A 20,229-nucleotide genomic window follows, 5' to 3' on the forward strand; every position below is an offset into this window, starting at 1 on the left:
GCTGCTTGGGAGGCTGAGCCAGGAGGACCATTGAGTTCAAAGCCAGCTTTGGATAAGCAAGGTGCTTATTAGCAGCTCAGTGGGACCCCATCTCTAAATAAAATACAAAATAGGGCTGTGGATGGGGCTTAGTGGCTGAGTGCCTATGAGTTTAATACTCAGTACCCCCCACCCCCCAAAAAATTGCAGATAAGCCAAAAGAACACACGCACACAAAAAAAAAATCATCCAACTTTTGTAGGGAGAACAACTATTAACACCAACTGTATTTTATTGATTTGGTGTAAATTCTTTTTTCTTTTTTTTTTTTTTGGGGGGGGGTGCCGGAGATTGAACTCAAGAGCACTACCACTGAGTCACATTCTCAGTCCTATTTCATATTTTATTTAGAGACAGGGTCTCACTGAGTTGCTTAGCATCTCACTACATTGAGGCCAGCTTTGAACTCACAATCCTCCTGCCTCACCCTCCAGAGCTCCTGGGATTACAGGCATGCGCCACCAGGCTGTTATTTGGTGTAAATTCTGACAGATTGGTGTGCATATATATATATAGTGTGTTTATTATGATATCATCAACACAGATATTAGACTACCAGAAAAATAAATTATCTTCTTGGATGAGTCTGATGAATGTCATCAACTTTTCCAAAGTTAAGACCACTTTAGGTCCTATGAAAGGACAAACAAATTTCTAAATTTATTTTGCTCTTTTCTCTCTCCTTTAAAAAAAAAAAAGCACATTTGAAGATTAATTTTTCATATGCAAATTAATAACTTGTGGATTTTTTTTAATTTTATAGTTCAGTTTAAGAAAGAAAAAAAAGACTGCTGGTTGATGCATTATTTTGGGGAGGAATGTAGTACTGAGGATTACACCCCATAACACTGAGCTACATCCTAGCCCTTTCTATTTTGAGACAGGGTCTCATTAAATTTCCTAAAGTGACCTGGGAAACTACAATCCTCCTGCCTCAGCCCCCAAATAGCTAAGATTACAGGGACCTGCCACCCGCACCTGCCAGTTGACAAATTCTGAGTCATTTACTACCTACCCTATTCTAATTGCATATTTATGTGGGACATATGGGGTTTGTTATTTTCTTTGAATCAGCAAATTTACCACACCCTTGAATCATGAGAGACTCCATACACTGTCAATTACTCCATACACTGCAATTACTTGTTGTAAAAGAATTAAGAACATCAGCCTTACCCTTAGGGAATTCATTTTGATGATTACTTCATAAACCACAGGGCCAAAAGAAAATATACTTATTTTTAAAGTTATTCCAAGTCAATCATTAGTACTAGTTTATTCTTAACAAAGAATGGGGAAAAGAAGAGTTATTGTTTAATGGGTATAAAGTTTCAGATTTACAAGATTAGAAACTTCCTGAGATGTTTCCCAATCATGCAAATATACTTGGCAATACTAACTGTACACTTAAAAATAGTAAACATTATCGGGGCTGGGGATGTGGCTCAAGCGGTAGCGTGCTCGCCTGGCATTCGTGTGGCCGGGTTCGATCCTCAGCACCACATACAAACAAAGATGTTGTGTCCGCCGAAAACTAAAAAATAAATATTAAAAAGTTAAAGAAAAAAAAAGGTAAACATTATCAATTTGAATTTAACTCTCCCATGCCTTTGGCATGTAACAAATTGTCCTTTTTCCTGATTTGAGGGGGAAAAAATGTAAAATTTTGTTATGTAATTTTACCAAAATTACAGAAAGTAAAACATTATACAGTATAACCAAATTAGGAAATATAATGTGCAAAAAGGAGCTAAATTTTTCTACCATTTGTTAAATATTTAAATAAGCAAGAGGTCAATGACCTGAAGCTGTCTCAGTACTTTTTTTGGGAGGAGGGGGTACCCAAGATTGAACTCTGGGGCACTTGACCACTGAACTACATCCCCAGGCTTATTTTGTATTTTACTTAGAGACAGGGTCTCACTGAGTTGCTTAGCGCCTCACTTTTTGTTGAGGCTGGCTTTGAACTTACATTCCTTCTGCCTCAGCCTAATGAGCCACTGGGATTACAGGAGTGGGCCACTGCACCCAGCCTTTCTCAGTATTTTGAGTTCCTATGTAATAAACTACAACCTAACTTCAGCATATAAACAAATGGAAACCTTAGAAGCCTAATTCTTTTTAACAGAGAGCTGGATCACAGCCAATCATAAGCAGCAGAGCTTCTGCCAATCACAGGCAGCCAACTAATCAGACTATATCCAAATAAGGCAACCACCTAGCTATAATCAATCAAGCTATTTCTGTGATTACTTTTATGTTCTGTCTATAAATACTTACTGCCCACTGATGCAGACTAGATGCTGTGAACTTCTAATCATGAACTGTTCTTTCCTCAAAACACTGCTAAATTTGTCAAAAGTTTTTCTTTTAATACATCATAAGTAGTACAGCACGGTTCCAAATAAAAAGTACAGAATGATAAATATCAGTTAGAGACCAGAGCATGATCTCCTGCATTCCCAGCTACTCAAGAGACTGAGAGAAGTGGATCACAAGTTTGAAGCCAGCCTCAGAAACTTAGCAAGACCCTCAGCAAATTAGGGAGACACTGTCTCAAGAAAGAAAGTAAAAATGACTGGAGATGTAGGTCAGTAATAAAGCATTCCTGGTACCAAAAATTCCAGTACCTCAAAAATGAAATTGTGTATGTGTGTACACACATATGTATACATAAGAAAAGAGGGAAGTAAAGTGAATTCTACCTCTCTCCCTTAATACTGTGTGATCCTAGGTCAGTTTTTGCTTCTCACTTCTAAAGGAAACTAATAAGACTTACATTACCTGCCTCAGAGGTTGGTTAAGAACATCAGATAAAATAAAAACATGAAATTCTTAAAAACTATAAATTCACATAAATGAAAGCATAATAGCAAAACACTGAATTCCTTGGGAAGTGATATACCAACAAGAATTTATATTTTAAAATAACTAAAAAAAAATTAAAATTACCTTCACAGTGCACTTAATTTTTTTGCATTAGAAATTTTTTTTAAGAGAGAGAGAGTGAGAGAGAGAGAGAGAGTGAGAGAGAGAGAGAGAGAGAGAGAGAGAGAGAGAGAGAGAGAGAATTTTTAATATTTATTTTTTAGTTTTCGGTGGACACAACATCTTTGTTTGTATGTGGTGCTGATGATCGAACCCGGGCCACATGCATGCCAGGCAAGCGCGCTACCGCTTGAGCCACATCCCCAGCCCCTGCATTAGAAATTTTAATAGGAAAAAATGCTATCAATTTTGAAACTGGTAGTGAGTATAGAATTTATCTGGAGGCATATCTTATTTCCTAATTTGGGGGGAACATACATTTCCCTCTCATGATCCTAATATAATCATATCAATTGGGGTTAAATCCATATTCAGTTTTACATTAGTGTGTTTCTGTAAATATTTTTAAGCTAAACTACCCTGTATACTATAATTATACTTTCTTGCTTCTAACCCTTTAAATCTTATTATTTTCATTTACCTTCTTGTGTTTCAAAATTGAAACCATATCCTACTAGAACTCTTATTAAAAAGTCCTTCAAAAAACAATGTCATGCATATTTATCAATTCCACTTTTCCTTTGGAGAACATCTAAGGTTCCACAGCAAATTCTACTGATTCTTCTTGTCTAGGTTTGTCTATTCCTTTTGATCTAACATATTCCTTTTGATCTAACATAGTCCTTTTACTTATTCCCTGGGGGATGAATCCTATCTATAACTGCCAAAATCTTTTTCTTTCTTCATTTATTCTCTTTTATTTTTTATGTTGTATATTAATATACAGAATGATGGGTTTCGTTGTGGCAGATCCATACATACTTTATAAAAAACATAATTCAATCAACTTCACTACCAAATACCCCCACTATCCCCTCTTCCTCCGTCTGATCCCTTCCTTTTCCCTAATGGTCTCCATTTTCTGCTGAGTCCTTATTTTTTCACTCTGGCTTCTCCATAACAGAAAACTAATGATACTTTTTTCCTGCATCTGACTTATTTTACTCAAGATCATGGTCTGCTGTTCCATCCACTTTCCTCAAAGTGACATAATTTCATTCTTTTTTAAATTAATGGATTAATTCCATCTTCTAGAGGATCATTCCTATAGCCTACAAAAAAAAAAAAAGATAAATTTTCTAAGTATAAGCAGGCACAGTGGCACACTTACAGCAACTCAGTAGACTCGGATAGGAGCATCACAAATTCCAGGCCACCCTCAGCAATTTACAAGGCCCTAAGCAACTTAGACCCTATCTTGAAATAAAAAAAATAAAAGAGGCTGGAGATGCAGATCAGTGGAAAAGTACTCCCTCAAACCCCAGTAACACCAACAAAAGAAATTTTATAAGTATAAAATTCCAGACTGAATTTTTTCCTTAGAGTTTTAGAAGAATCTATTCACTGTCCCCTAGCATCTGGTACTACTATTGAAGAAATATGGTCTCCCCCCGACCCCCGCCCTCTTAAGTACTGGGGATTAAATTCAGTGGCACTGTACCACTGAGCTACACACATAATCCTTTTTTATTTATTTTCTAGTCCAAGCTGGCCTGAAACTTTTGATCCTCCTGCCTCTTCTCCCAAATAGTTGGGATTACAGATGTGCACTACCCTGCCCAGCTTGTGATGCAATTTATCCCTTATCCTCCACATGACCTGTTTCTCAGTAGACTGTTTCTTTTTTTTCTGCTTGTACTGAAACACTCCCTTAATGGGAGTCTTTTTCCACTCATTCTGCAGAGCATTCATTCAAAAACTACTTTTTTAACTTCTTTTTTTTTTTTTAATATTTATTTATTTTTTCTTAATTCTCGGCGGACACAACATCTTTGTTTGTATGTGGTGCTGAGGATCGAACCCGGGCCGCACGCACACTAGGCGAGCGCGCTACCGCTTGAGCCACATCCCCAGCCCATAACTTCTTAAACTGATACATAAAAATAAAACAGCTTTACTTATGATATCATGTGATGTTTTGTTACATGTACACACTTTTTTTTTGGGCGGGGGTAGGGGGTACTGGGGATTGAATCCAGGGACTTTTATATGCTAAACACGCACTGTACCACTGAGCAACACTCCCTGACCTACTTGTAACATTTAAAGCAGGCTAAACATACCTATTTCCTCAAACATTTCTTTATGGTAAGACATTTAAAACCCTTTCTTCTATATATTTTGCATATATAGTATCATTATCCATAGTCATCCTACTGTGCAATAGTATATCAAACCTTTTTACTCCCTTACTACAATCTAGAAGGCCTATTTTACTTTATTTATTTGTTTATTTTGCAGCGGTGGAGACTGAACCCAGGGGTTTGCACATGCTAGGCAAGTGCTTTACCACTGAGTTACATCCCCTTCCCTAGACAACCTATTTTAACCTAGATTTTTATGCCATTCTATTCTTAGAAATGTTTTGTTTTTTGATAAAATCTCTCCCTTTCATTTCTCTATTACCTATTTGATGAACTCTTATTATTTAGATGTTGGATCTCCTGAACTAATCTTCTTTTTTTCTTTTTAACTTTGTTTTTACTGATTTGACTCATTCTACAAGAGGTAATCCCTTACTCCTTATATTGGATTTTTAATATAGGCATAAAGCTTAAAATTTCCATTTCTTATTCTCTGAATGATTTTTTTGTTAAGTCTCCCGTTCCTTTTCCACTAATGCAATATTTTCTGTCATTTCTCCATAACTCACTTTAAATTTCCTCAGTTCTCAGCACTATGTGCTTCTTCTAAATGTCTTTTGACTGTGTTGGTGTCTCAAGTATAGTGATTTTCAAACTTACATTCAGGAAGAAATGTTAGACACTACAAAGTTACTCTGCAAGTTAGACAGGATTCACAACTGCTGGATCTTGGTACAGAAAGACATTCTGTTAAGGGAATCCACTAAATATCAGTGCTATACATTTTTTCACCTGGGTTAAGTTTCCACAAAGAATCTTTCAACTTAGAAAAACAGAAGAAAGGCAACCAGCATTCTGGGAGCAAAAACGACAAATGGGGCTGATGATCTCACATTCTATTCCATTTCCCATTCTCATTAAGACCTTTTACCCAGGCCCTGCATTCCACTATGTGTCAAAACTCTTGATTCCATCCAGTTTGAACAATAAACATCTAATTTTTCACTGGCTATATTGGACAAAGAAGGAAAATTCTACATCTAAACTACTTCAGATTTTCAACTAATTCTACTTTTAGTCATACTGAGCATTCTTATCTTCGGAGACCATGGTTAGAATAATTCTTTTTAAAGGCATTTGGAAAAAATCAACAATGAACAAGGGTGTTCACTGAAGCACTTTTTCTAAGAAAATAACCATCAGTTGGTATACTATACAGTCTAGTTTAATGACCTAGTTGACAAGAGCAACTAGATCTCTATATCCTCTACCCCCTTAAAATTTCTTATAACTTAGGTAGTAAATCTATTATACTAGATTTACTACCTCTCAACTTATTTATCATCTTTCTTCCTTTCTGTTCTCAAAGTATTTGTTTAGTATCTTTATTGTGCTATTAGCAACAATAGTTGAAATACATAATCATTGTTTCTATATAGTCTCATAATTTCTTCAGACCATAAGCAATTAAGTGTGACTTCTTCATTTTTCCTACCACCAAATTTCTACTCTCAATGCATCTGTAACCACTTGGTCACAATGGATGAAGATCTCTGGTCCTACCAAAGGCCAATACCAGAACTCAAGACTTGAAACATTTATCCCACCCACCTTCCCAAGAATTTCTTTTAATTTACTCTCCCATTCTTATCAGTTCCTCTTATTGCATTAGATTACTTCCATTAGCATTCAAAAATAAATACCCCTCATCTGTCTTATATAATAATGAATGTGTGTGTGTAGATTCAAGTTCACAATTTCCTAGTTCATAGCTTCAGCTGGATACTTGCCATTCATCTTTCTAATCTTCACAGTGTACAACAGAAATATGACTTTCTATTCAATAGCAGACAGTTGTTCCTGCAGTACTGGGGATTAAACCCAAGGCCTTCCACATGTTAGGCAAGTGATCCACTACTGAGCTACATCCCCAGGCCTTTTTGAGACAGAATCTTGCTAAATTGCCCAGGCTGGCCTCGAACCTGTGATCCTCCTGCCTTAGCCTCCTAAACAGCTGAGTAGCAGGGTAGCTGAAATAACAGGTACTCACCACCATGCCAGGCTTTCTTCTCTTGCCTTTTCTGACTCATGACATTCAACTGGTTTTCCTCCTATCTTGGGTGCTCTTTTTCTGAAGAATCTGTGCTTCTCACAGTCCCATAAGAATTGGTATCACTTTGCCAGGCACAGTGGCACATACCTGTAATCCCAGAGAACTGGGAGGCTGAGGCAGAAGGATCACAAGTTCAAAGCCAGCCTCAACAACTTAGGGAAGCCCTAAGCAACTTAACAAGATGCTGTCTCAAAATAAAATATAAAAAGGGCTGGGGATGTGGCTTGGTGGTTAAGCACCCTGGGGTTCAATCCCTGCTACAAAAAAAAAAAAAAAAAAAAAAGAATTAGTAACTTCAAGATATTGTCCTCACCTCAGCTGATCACCTTCTCCTCTTTGATATACTTTCTTCACTTAGCTTCCAGATCATACCATATCCTGATGTTACTTGTACCTCCCTACCACTTCTTCTACTGATTGACAATCTCCTGAGATGAAGTGAGTGCTCTTCTTTTCAACCTGTTAATGTTGGAGTACCCCAGGATTCAGTCTTTGGTCATTTGTAACTCAACTCCCAATCTCACAAGGCTTAAGATACTAAATATATGCTGACCCTCAAATGTTTATCTCCAGCCTAGGCCTCTTTTCCAAACTCCAGTCATATATCTAACTGCCTACATATATAAAGTCATTTCAAATATTAAAATGCCAAGTCTCTTCCCGATTTGTCCCCCCAAATTTGCTCTACCCACTTCAATGACTGAAAAGTCCTCCTTCCCCCTGCGTAGGCCAAAAAATCTTGGAATCATCCTTGCCTTTTTCTCACACCAATCAATCTGTTAGGGAATCTTTCAAATGTCCTCAGAATTCCATTTCTTATAATCCTTTTTTATTCCAGCTGAGAGCAGCTGGAATACCATTATAGTCTTCTAAAAGGTTCTATGGACCACCTCCTTTTTCTCTTGCTCCACCTCCATCCCCAACTAAACAACTATATTGTTTAGTCTATTAACAATATAGCAGAATTAGTTATGTTTAAAAAATGTAAATCAGACTCACTCCACTGCTCCATCTCACAAATAGTCAATATCCTTCAGTGGTCCACTGCCCTATAATATCTCTTTGACTCATCTACTCTTACTCTCTCAGTTCCTGCCATACTGACACCTTGCTGTCTCTCAAAGTCCATACTCTACAGACTTAGAGCATTGCATGGCTGTTCCCTCTACAAAAAGAAAATTCCCCATACAAACATAGCTGCCTTCCTCGTCTCCTTTAAAACTTTGCTGAAATGTCACCTTCTCACTCTATTTGGATCACATTATTTAAAGTTGTAACCCATTCCCATTCGCAGCACTTTGCTATACTTTTATTCATAGCACTTTCTATATTCTAAATAGTAAATAATTTATTTTGTAGACCCTACTATGAATTAACTGGTTTAAGAATTAACTGGCTCCTTTTTATTCACAGTATTATTGATATAATTCACATATTCATTATCTCCCAACTATATCAGTAACTTTCAAACTGCAGATTGCTTTAGATCAGTTTTTTTCAAATGTAAAAGAGAATAAAATTTTATCACAATGCTTTTGCATAAAGACATGGAAAAACCATAATGTTTCATGACAGTTTAACACAATTATATACACATGCACAAAATTCAACTACTGTATATTGATTTGCACACAGAAGACACACTATTTTTGAAAGAATGAATGAATGAAGGCATGTCATCAGGCAGGTATTGCTACAATTTCAATTATCAGCTATCAATAACAACACTAAAAGATGCTACTTACTGATCATATATTTTGTTAAATCCCATTTTCCCACTTTTAAGGATGGAGGAACTAACATTTATTAAAGTTAAAACAACTTGTCCAAGTTTAAATAAGTTGGAAGAAACAGAGCCAAGGTTCAACCCCATCCTAACATCAACAACTCTTGCCTCTTTTCTGCTAAATTCTGTAGGAACATCCCTCCCACTCCCATTTCACTGTTTTGGGACCTTAGTGTAAGCTGTTCTTCTACATGAAATACTCTCCTAACCCTCTATTCCACTCTTACACTACCATTTAATGCCTTCCAACTAACTAAAGCCTATTCATTCTTCTGAGCAAAGTTTAAAAATCACTTCCTGAAACGTGTTTCCACATTCCCCAAATAAGTTAGGTTGTCCCTAGTGACAATCCCACAGCATTCTTTTTCTCCACAGCACATACCACAATTTCGATACTTGTTCAATGTTTACCTTCTCTCCTAAATTACAAATTTCTTCAGGGTCGAGACAAAGTCTACCAGTACATACAGATATAGTACACCTTGAGACTTAGGACACTATCAATTAACTGACAATTAACAAAGTCCTTACCCATACTAAAACCTGGCCTATTACATCATAACCAAATAGAAAGTGGAAAATGCTTGGTCACTAGACGACAACACAACTGAACTAAAGATCCAACCTCCCTACTTATTAAGGAATTCTGAACAAGTTATTTAATCCTTTTAAACCTCATTCACAACATAATCACACATACCTTGATATAAAAATTAACTAACCCCTTCTTTTCATTCATACTACTAATATGTCGGTTTAAGTAGTTTTTATATCACCTCCAGACTGCTGTTTTCAAGGTACAGATTTTATCAAACCAGTTTCTAACTGTAAATGCAAAAACAAACAATAGACAAAATCAGAATACACACACACATTAAGGGCATAGTGAATGCACAATTCAACTACTGATTACAGAGTTGTAATGTTACATGTACATCCTTTATATGGGTTGCAGTCAAAAAAAAAAAAAAAGAAAAACACTACTACACTATAAACACTACTGCTAAAGATAAACAAATATTACTAGAATATTTAAAGTTAATGAGAAAGGAATCTTGATTTATTCACTGTTGTGTTTCTAGAACCTACAATAATGCCTGGTGTGTAACAGCACAATTTCTCTGAACAAGTAAGCGACACAACCATTCCTAACTTAACTTTCCAAACATATTAAACCTACAATAGTCTTCCTTACTGCTGTTTCCAGAGCACATTATATTCTTCATGCCTAAACATTCTTCATGCCTTGGCACATGTATTTCTCCAGACTAACAAAATTCCTTTTCTCAACTCAAAAAAATCAATTGATCTTTTTTTAAACTATATACTTTCTTACAAAAATCACATAAGCATAAAATAATAAACTACAGAAGAAAACATGACAAATTATAAAATACTCAGAACAGATACAGTTCTAAAATCACACATTTAACTTTTAGTATAGTTATGATATACATTAAACACCTAACAATTAGCATGCCATCTTAAAATTTAAAAGGTCTTTGAGAAGACAACTTAAATAACCAACACTCATTTGATGAAATATGAGACATCTAATTTAATATAATTTATTTTTTTAGCTCTGTATGCCTCTTACACCTGTAGCGGTAATCAAAACTTATGCCACTGATTATTCTTTTTCATGAACAGAATATATAAAAATCCAAAGTCATTACTAAAAGTGCAAGTCAAGAGTGTACTGCGGGGGGGGGGGGGGGGGGGGGTAGTGGCTCAGGAGGCTAAGACAGGAAGATCATAAGTCCAAAGCAAGCCTCAGCAAAAGCAAGGCACTAAGCAACTCAGCCAGACCCTGTCTCTAAATAAAATACAAAATAAGGCTGGGGATGTGGCTCAGTGGTTGAGTGCCCCTGAGTTCAATCCCCACTACCAAAAAAAAAAAAAAAAAGAGTGTGGGTGCTCCAGATCAACTAACTAGCTTTGCAATCCACAAATTAGTTCTTCCTCAGGCTTAGATAAGCCAATTAGATTTCAGCTGTAAAAAAAGGGGCTACTATAACCATTGGTTTGAGTACCTATTTTTAGAGGCTCAGTATAATGTTCACAGATTGACCTTTCTGATTTCCACATATTAAACACTTAATAGATCCTAGAAACTGGATCTTGTATATAAATCTGCATCATCTCAAATCTTTGGGAAAAAATTATCACTGGACTACAACTACTACTTTCGTCCTTCTTTGGCTATTAAAAAAGAAAAAAAAAGTTCTGTTTTACCCACAACTATTAACATAGCACAGAAGATTCTGTTCTTTCTCTTGAAAATGACAATTTTTATCATTTGACTTACAAAATTCTTTTTTTTTAAATTTTTTTAAGAGAGAGTGAGAGAGGAGGGAGGGAGAGAGAGAGAGAGAGAGAGAGAGAGAGAGAGAGAGAGAGAGAATTTTTAATATTTATTTTTTAGTTCTCAGCGGACACAACATCTTTGTTGGTATGTGGTGCTGAGGATCGAACCCGGGCCCCACGCATGCCAGGCGTGCGTGCTACCGCTTGAGCCACATCCCCAGCCCTTACAAAATTATTTATCTTAAATATTCAACTATATATTACCAAATATTCTGAGACTAAAAAAATTCTGCTTTTTTATGCTCATTGCAATTATCTCATACACCTACTAATTATCCTTCTCTAGTCAACCTAATTATTTCAGAATTCACAATCTAAAAACCAGTGGTCTTTAGTATAACTTCTTTGTCACTTTATCCCTACAACGAGAAGAGTGGAGTTCCAACTTTTTCAACTTTAAAATGAGGTTATAAATCTGAAGGGAGGAGGAAACCTGTCAGTAGTTGCTTGCTTGGGTTGTTTGTTTTTCCAATCCATTTAAACTGCCACAGAGCCCAAAACACTTAAGTTCCAACATAAGCTCCATACTTCCCCCAGATGAGACATTTTCTTAAACTTCACCCTTTCCAGCTGTAAATTTTAAAGTATTTTTTGAACAGATTAAAATCATTTGCCAAATACTGGGCCCTCAAATACGGAAGACCCCATGAATGCCAAACTAAAAAGTAACATAAAATTATATGGTATTACAGAATCATCAACAATACATTTTTTAAAAAAGAAAAAATACATTATCAACAATACATTAACAGTACCATCAACTTCAAACATTATTTATTAATTTCAAGATGTGATTTTGGAGCGAGAAAAACACTAGTGCCTGGTCTCTGATTACGAAAGGTATAAACACTCAGATTCCTTTACAAGATCCTACTGGGATTTTCCGTGCCTAGTTTTTGTTTCTATCCTACACAGCCCAAAATCTCTGGCTGATCTTTGGGGTGCTGTGCCCCAGGCCCCCAAAACTGTTGCTTCTCCAGTTAGAAGGCGGAACACATCCTCCAAGGCACTCAAATGCTTTAACAGAAGTTTTATTACACCCTCCCAATCCTCCGCGGCACTAAAGAGCCCCCTCCCGTCTTCCCAGCCACGCTGGGGGAAGCGAGGGTTCAGACTTATCCCCAAATCTCTTCCTCAATCCAGTGGAGGCGGCCCACGCTTCCCCGCCAGACTAACCGCACTTCTCAAGAAAAACGTGCAGTCTAAGAAAAGAAACCTCGCACTGCTCCACCCAACAGGTGGGACGGAAAAAGGAATGAACAACTGGGCTCCAAGCCCAAGCCAGGCCTCAAACAGGGCGGGAGAGAGAGGCGGCGGGAGAGAGAGGCCGCGGGCCCGGAGCGGCCTGAGGCACCTCAGGCCCCTTCCTGATCAGAGTCCCACCTCCTCCCGCCAATTTCAACATGCAGGTCTTGGCTGACCTCCGGATGGATGCCACTCGATGCCATGAGCCGAAACCTGGGCCAACCTAGCTGAAGATGGCACTCCCACCGACTCAGTCCTCACAGCCGCCGCAGCAGTCGCCACCAGAGCTACCTCCGCCTCGTCGAGGACGCAGTGCGCACGCGCAAGTATCTGGAGGCGAGCGAGTCACGTGGTCGCAGCACGCAGGTCTCGCCCTCCGCGGGATCCGGGCGGCCGAACTCCGGGCCCCGCCTCCGCTTCCCCCCCCCCCCACCCCCGAGAAGGCAGTGTGGTTATCGGGGATTTTCCAAAGCCAAGGGTTAGGTTTAGGGCCTCCCACCTCCCAGATCTTACAGACACGGCCCTGAGACCCCCTTCGCACCCCACCCCCGCGAAAGTAAAATATCGTTATTCTTTTTCTGCATTTTTTCTAAGGTTTTTCTAATTACTCAGGCTTTTTCCTTAAAAAATTTAGCTGAAAAGAGCAGAAATTAAGCATAAAACCTCCAAACTTCAAGATGGTATGGACCATCCCGTCCAAGTTTACCGGAATTTAGGGGTTTGAAAAACTTATTAAAGGATCTCTGTAAAGCTATCCTCTGGACAAAGCGGGGCAGGAAGTTTTATGTTGAAGGTCTTAGCAGACCTCTTCACTTGTACCTCCATCCCCATCTTTTAAACAAGTTATTTTTCTTTTAAATCTGATCTCTCTCCATTTAAGATCCTGCCTCAGTTGTGCAAGTGTTCAGTCGTCCCTTACCAGGCAGTCTTTTGTTGGAGGTTCAGTAATATCACAAGTGGGCTCTAGCTTTGTTCCCTAGAATCTGTCTACCTCCAGAAATGTTTCGCTGCAAGACATTGTTCACCTGTCCAGAACTCCATTAATCATAAATTCTCTCATCAGCACATTTTCTTCCAAATATCAACATTAGTCTTACCTGCTGCCTCTCACTTTCAGGAACCTGCACCTAGTTACAGCTTTCCCTTTCCATTTTCCTCTTCTACTCTTCAAGTTAACTTTTTTGGTTTCTCTGACAAGATAGCTATGCTTTTTAGAGATTTAATCAACAGCTTTTAAATGTTTACTTGGGGAAGAAGCAGTCAAGGGAGTGAGATATCTAGAAGACAGGCCCCAGTCTGTGAAAAGCACTGTTAGTGGCCAAGGCACAACCTTCTCTGCTTTTTTTGATTTCTCCAATCTTCCTAAAGTGACCTCAAATTCTTACTAAGTAAATAAAAATAAATAATAAATAAATAACATTATTACTGAGATCCCACCTCCTCCAATAACCATTTTATAAAAATCCTCCTGCTTCTTGAACTTTTAGTGACTGGAGACTTATTTCCTTCATCTTGTTTCCAACATCTTTCCTTTTAAGCCAGTGCTGTTGATTTCTTTCTCTCCTTAAAAATTTACAGTTTTCCCTCACTGTTTATAAAGAAAACCTAAACTCTTTAGCATGGAACATGCAGTCTTTCATGATCACACTGTAACACTAGTCCACTTTATGCTTTGAATATAGCTCTTGCTGCGCTGCCACTACAGTTTATTTTTTAAATGGGCATGTTTCTTTCTCTTCCTCTCTCCTTGCTCCCCTCGGATCTCTCCCACTCCATAATCTCAGAGGAAACTGGATTACCTTTCTTCCCCATCCTAGGCAGAGTTATCTGTCTTTGAGTACACACCCACCATAGAAACAAAGTAATTCGGACCTGGAGTTGACACCAAAAGATCTCAGAAATGAGTAGCTACCTAATTAAGAAGTGAATTGCAACTCCAACAGAGAACACATGGAATGTAGGCTTGGAATCACCCCTTTAAAAGCCCCCTGTTCTTGCAGGTGGGCGGAATCACAACCTCTGGGATGAGAGTCCCCTGTTTCTCCTTTGCTAACAAAATCCTGATTTAGATATTCCAACTACTTTCTAGAATCCTGATTGATAAAATAGCAAACTATTTCTTGGTATATCCAGGATTAATCAGATTCTCTTTCTGGGCTATTTAGTACCAGGTTCCTTTTTATTCTCTTAAAAATATATCATGCAATGAAAAACAACCAAACGGTTCATTTAATTTACAGAATACATTTGCTTAGGGAATGGAATTTGTTAATTAACCTTATAAATAAATCCATCACCAATGAATTGTGATGTTTCTTCTATTAGGAACGTTCAGACTCCCATATTTAATATTTCTCCTTACAGATAAAGCAAGTAAAATTAAAATGGTGACTCCAGGACATTTAAATTCAAATGCAATGCTAAGCTTATTTCCTTCCCACTATTCAATCTTTAAGACTTAGTTCAGGGGCTAGGGATGTGGCTCAAGCTGTAGCGCGCTCGCCTGGCATGTGTGAGGCCCAGGTTCGATCCTCAGTACCACATACAAACAAAGATGTTGTGTCTGCTGAAAACTAAAAAATAAATATTAAAATTCTCTCTCTCTCTTAAAAAAAAAAGATTCAAATGATTTCTTCTGAGCTAAGTGTTTCTGAGAGACATTTATTTGGGTCCCATGTTACTCCTATTTCTGACTAGTTAATTAAATTATTAATTTGTATAACATCTTTACATCTATAGAACTGGCAGGTTTAGTTTTTCCATTTCCCTATTCCAGGTTTTTTGTGTTCTCTTGTGATAGGTTTATAAAGCAGTCTGTAATTGATCTTAAACTGAGCAATTGTCAAGGATTGTGCTGGGAAAAGAAAGATTTATTTAGGGTTAGATGGCTGAGTTCCAGGCACACTTCCTTCTAACTGATCCTGTCGTGGGAAAGATTTTCAGGAATAAACAGATTCTGAGAGGAAAAGGGGAGTCAGTGTGAAGCAGAAATTTTGTGACCAGAGGCAAATAGCAAGAGTGTGGATTCTGAAGGTGGGCACGAGCAATTCTAGCCTAAAAAGCCATGACCTCCTAATCCACAGGGCAGAGCAGTCCAGTCCATGTACCCTGATGCTGAGACCAAGGATCTGTGGAACTTCTTAGGTCTTTAAGTCAAAGTAATTCCATTTTGAAAATCAGCATCTGACTACCCAGGCATGACCTTCTTGTTAGGCCTGTTTACAAACTACCAAAACCACAGCAAACATGCTAAGTAACAATCACAGGACCAGATGGGTTATTTTTTAACTACTCCATTGTCCGTGACTATATTGTTAATAAGTTGTTTTTTTTTTTTTTTTTTTCCAGCAGGCTGCTGCGCCTTGCAGAAGGGCAGCCTGGCAGATATTCTCTGTCAATAAACCTTTGCTTAAACTCAGAGATGTGTCTGTTGTAGATATTTGCACCAGATACCCTAACAGAACTAAGGATTTCTTTTCTGCCTTTGCATTAGTGACACAATGGTCCTTCTCACATATTCAGATATTTTAGGAAGAAAACGGGCAAAATCTGAAAAGTGACCCAAAGACTGCATGATCCACAATAATAAAAAATGAAAGGATTAACACTGTAACTCCATGTTTTTGCCAAGAAATCCCACCACTGTTTAGTATTTTGTTTTTAGGATATTCTTTTTAAATCCATTATAACAGAAATTGCTTATCTTTAATTAAAGTTGCAATAAATATATATGGTGAATCCTGTAGTGGCCAATAAATGCATGACTCAGATCCACTAATATAGGAAGCATAACTATTTATGGCTCCAGATGTTGTGCTCTGAAATCCATCACCAATTTGTGTCAGGGAAATTCCTCTTGTGAACTACTTCTAGCCAATGACATGTCCCTCAGCAGGGAGAGTTAGCCTGGCTCATTCTTAGGACAAGTGGGTCTCCTCTGAAGCAACTTTGGCTTAAGGATTCCTGGACAGACTTGTCAAGAAACTTCTTTCCTTCCCACAGCAGTGTCAAAAGTATCCTTAGCACCACGTAAAAAATGAATGGGTGGGGCTGGGGTTGTGGCTCAGTGGTAGAGTGCTCGCCTAGCACATATGAGGCACTGGGTTCAATCCCAGCACCACATAAAAATAAAATAAAGGAATTGTGTCCACCTACAGCTAAAAAATATATTTAAAAAATGAATGGGTGAAATAAAGGTATTGTGTCCAACTATAAAATATATATTTTTTTAAAGTGTATGTCTGAATACTCTCTCAGCTTTCTCCAACCCTAAATTCCTTCACAGGCATTTTCCTCCATTAATTGTGTGCACAGCTAATGTCATGTGGCATCTGCTTTTTGAAGGACCCAGACAAACTCAAAACCTAATGAACATAAATGTGACATTTAATGCAGCAGTTTTCTCCCAGGTGATTACATTACTTTCCGTATATCAGTGACTTCTGCAGTGGACATTTTTTCATTTGGCTTTGTCACTCAGCACTTCTGTGTAGGGCATTTTCTCATTCTGAACTAGAGCCTAAATCCAAATGCAGAAGCCAAAATAGGCAAATATTTTCCTAGCTCCCCCCTCCGCCCCCGGCCACCACACACACTTGCTTAAAAATACAAAAATAGGAACATTACTTGGGCTGCTTCTGCCAAGACAGCCTATCCCATACTGGAATCAAAAAACTCATTTGGTAACATTTAGACTCTTCTGGTGATGGTTTATGCAGCTGGAGCAGCTACATGTATTCTTCAGAGGCAGACAGCATCCAACTTGAGAGGAGTGTGTGACATCAGTTGTGAAAGTTTTGGTGGCTGTGCTCTGTAATGATGGCAGCAGTGTCTTCCCTAGTACAGCCCTGCAGTGCAATTTAGACATTCTTTCTGGCTATCTAGTCTCCCATCCTCACAAAACTGTCTGTAATGCTACACCCTTTTTACAAACCTCTCTTTCACCTAAAATAGGTGTGTGTGTATGGGTGTGTTTGCATACACACATAATATGCATATAAAAGAATCTTGAATGAAACAGAGATCAGTATAAGAATAGTTGCAGATAACAGTTGCAGAAATAGAAGGAAATTATATTGGGCATAACAAGGGCCAAGGCAGAAAAATTTCAGCTAGTATTAACACATGCTTCTGTGTGTACCAGTATATGCACAGTATGAAATGATTGACTATAGCCAACTAGGATGCATCCCACTGAAGGTAAAGCTCTGAATGAAAGTCTGAGATGGAATAATTATTTATATTAACTCCAGAGGGCTTAAAGTGAATGAACAAAGAACTCTATTTCTAAATTCTCAACTGAAAGCAGGAATCAAAAACCAAGAACTTTCTTTATTGGTATGGAAATAGCTTTTGATTCTTCACAAGTCATGGGATCAAAAGAGCCAAACATACCCAAAAGTTTGGGCCCAAAGATTACCAAAGTACAATATCAATTGAATTCATACGCTTTTCAGGTCTCTTCTGTCAATATTAAAGAAGAGGAAGACACCAAATAAATGGAATGAGCACAGAGTAGAATACAAATAATTTGAAATACCCTGAATTAAACCTCTCTCTTAGCCTCACTTACCCATCAGAAATACATCTCTCCAGTCTAAAGATACAGTCCCTGTCACATTTAGAAATCTGTTTAGCCTTTACCTAAGAGAGTTGTGATACAATAGGCTGCCAATTTCCTCATTCCCCATTCCCAACATTCTTTTTTTCCCCTAAACTTACACCAGAATCAGATACTAGTGCATCATGAGGACCAATAATGACAAACGTCTACAGCAAGAAAATCAAGACGTTACAAACTTATGCTGACAGAAAATGTGAGAATACACGAGAAAGTATATGTGTGTGTATATATATATATAGATATACTTATGTAAATATATATGTGTATATATGTATAAGTTGATTCAAATGTGCTAGTGCAAACAGCTAGCAATTGTTCTAATATTTTCTTTAGTCAAAATGTGGGCATAAACTGCATGGACAACTTTCTTTTTTTTTTTAATTGGTTATTCAAAATATTACAAAGCTCTTGACATATCATATTTCATACATTTGATTCAAGTGGGTTATCAACTCCCATTTTTACCCCGTATACAGATTGCACATCCACGTTTTTACATATTGCCATACTAGTGACTGTTGTATTCTGCTGCCTTTCCTATCCTCTACTATCCCCCCTCCCCTCCCCTCCCCTCCCCTCTTCTCCCTCTACCCCCTCTACTGTAATTCATTTCTCCCCCTTGTATTATTTTTCCCTTACCCCTCACTTCCTCTTGTATGTAATTTTGTATAACGATGATGAGGGTCTCCTTCCATTTCCATGCAATTTCCCTTCTCTCTCCCTTTCCCTCCCACCTCTCGTCCCTGTTTAATGTTAATCTTTTCTTCCTGCTCTTCCTCACTGCTCTGTTTTTAGTTGCTCTCCTTATATCAAAGAAGACATTAGGCATTTGTTTTTTAAGGATTGGCTAGCTTCACTTAGCATAATCTGCCCTAATGCCATCCATTTCCCTGCAAATTCTGCATGGACAACTTTCCACTCACCTATGTCTCTGAGTCACTCAACTATGTCTCCTGAGTGCTAGCAACATTCCCTTCAGAAAAAAAATAAATAAATAAAAAATACACAGATGAAGGGCAAGACAGCATTTACAATGTTGTTCTCCTTGGCTGCAGATGCTATGGTAGATTCCTCCTAGAGGCCATACTTTCAGCAGTAATACAAACATTTTTGAATGGCAGAGATCTCATCAAATCACAGAAGTTATCGTTAGAAAAGGGGAGCTGACTTACAGTTATTGAACTGGATGGTGTGTTAGTCAACTTTTTATCTCTGACAAACACAATTTAGAGGAAGAAAAGTTTATTTTGGGATCATGGTTTTAGAAGTTCATATGGTTGGCTAATTCTATTGCTCTGGGTCTGAGTAAGGCAGAATATCATGGCAGAAAGCATAGTGGAGGAAAGCTGCTCATCTCATGGCAGCTAGCAAGCAAAGAGTGCCAGTAGCCAGGGACAAAAAATAATCCCCAAGGGCATGCTCCCAGTGACCTACTTCCTCCAGCTATGCCCCACCTCCTCACAGTTACCACACAGTAATCCATTCGAATTATTAATCCTTCAAATATACTAATTTACTGACTAGGTTACAGCTCTCAGTCTAACAATCATTTTACCTCTGAACACTCCTGCATTGCCACATTTGCTTTTTAAGGAACATTTCACATCCAAACCATAACAGATGGTCTTTATTTTATGGAGCAAACCTCTCTGATTCACGAGGACACAGAACTGACAAAGAGTTGACTCTGCCGAATAAAATTGGCCAAATCGAGGCATAAGAAGATATTTAAAAAGTAGAGAACTATATCCCTTAATTGGAGGAGCTCCATCCATCTCCCATTTTAGCACGGTAACTGCTTATGACAACAACAATAATTTCTGAATGTTGTCATAATCTCAATTCCTCCATAATCTCAGAAGGCCTCCCAGCCCCATCCCTGAACCTGGTTTTCTTTACCTTCCAAGAATATGGTCCATTCTTG

General features: G+C 38.0%; 1 protein-coding gene across 2 annotated transcripts in view; it reads right to left on the reverse strand.

Moving 5' to 3' along the window:
• Window positions 1-13,057, reverse strand: part of PRPF39 (pre-mRNA processing factor 39) — a 33,461-nt gene extending 20,404 nt beyond the window's left edge. Inside the window, exon 1 of one of the 2 annotated variants that reach the window (XM_081292315.1) lies at window positions 12,859-13,057. The gene's annotated coding sequence lies outside the window, so the exon portion shown is untranslated. The remainder of the gene's footprint in view (window positions 1-12,858) is intronic. The other variant, XM_081292316.1, reaches the window with a different exon arrangement.
• Window positions 13,058-20,229: the final 7,172 nt, after the last annotated feature.

The sequence above is a fragment of the Spermophilus citellus genome (assembly GCF_964194105.1).
Source record: "Spermophilus citellus genome assembly, chromosome: 4".
Classification (NCBI taxonomy): Eukaryota; Metazoa; Chordata; class Mammalia; order Rodentia; family Sciuridae; genus Spermophilus; species Spermophilus citellus.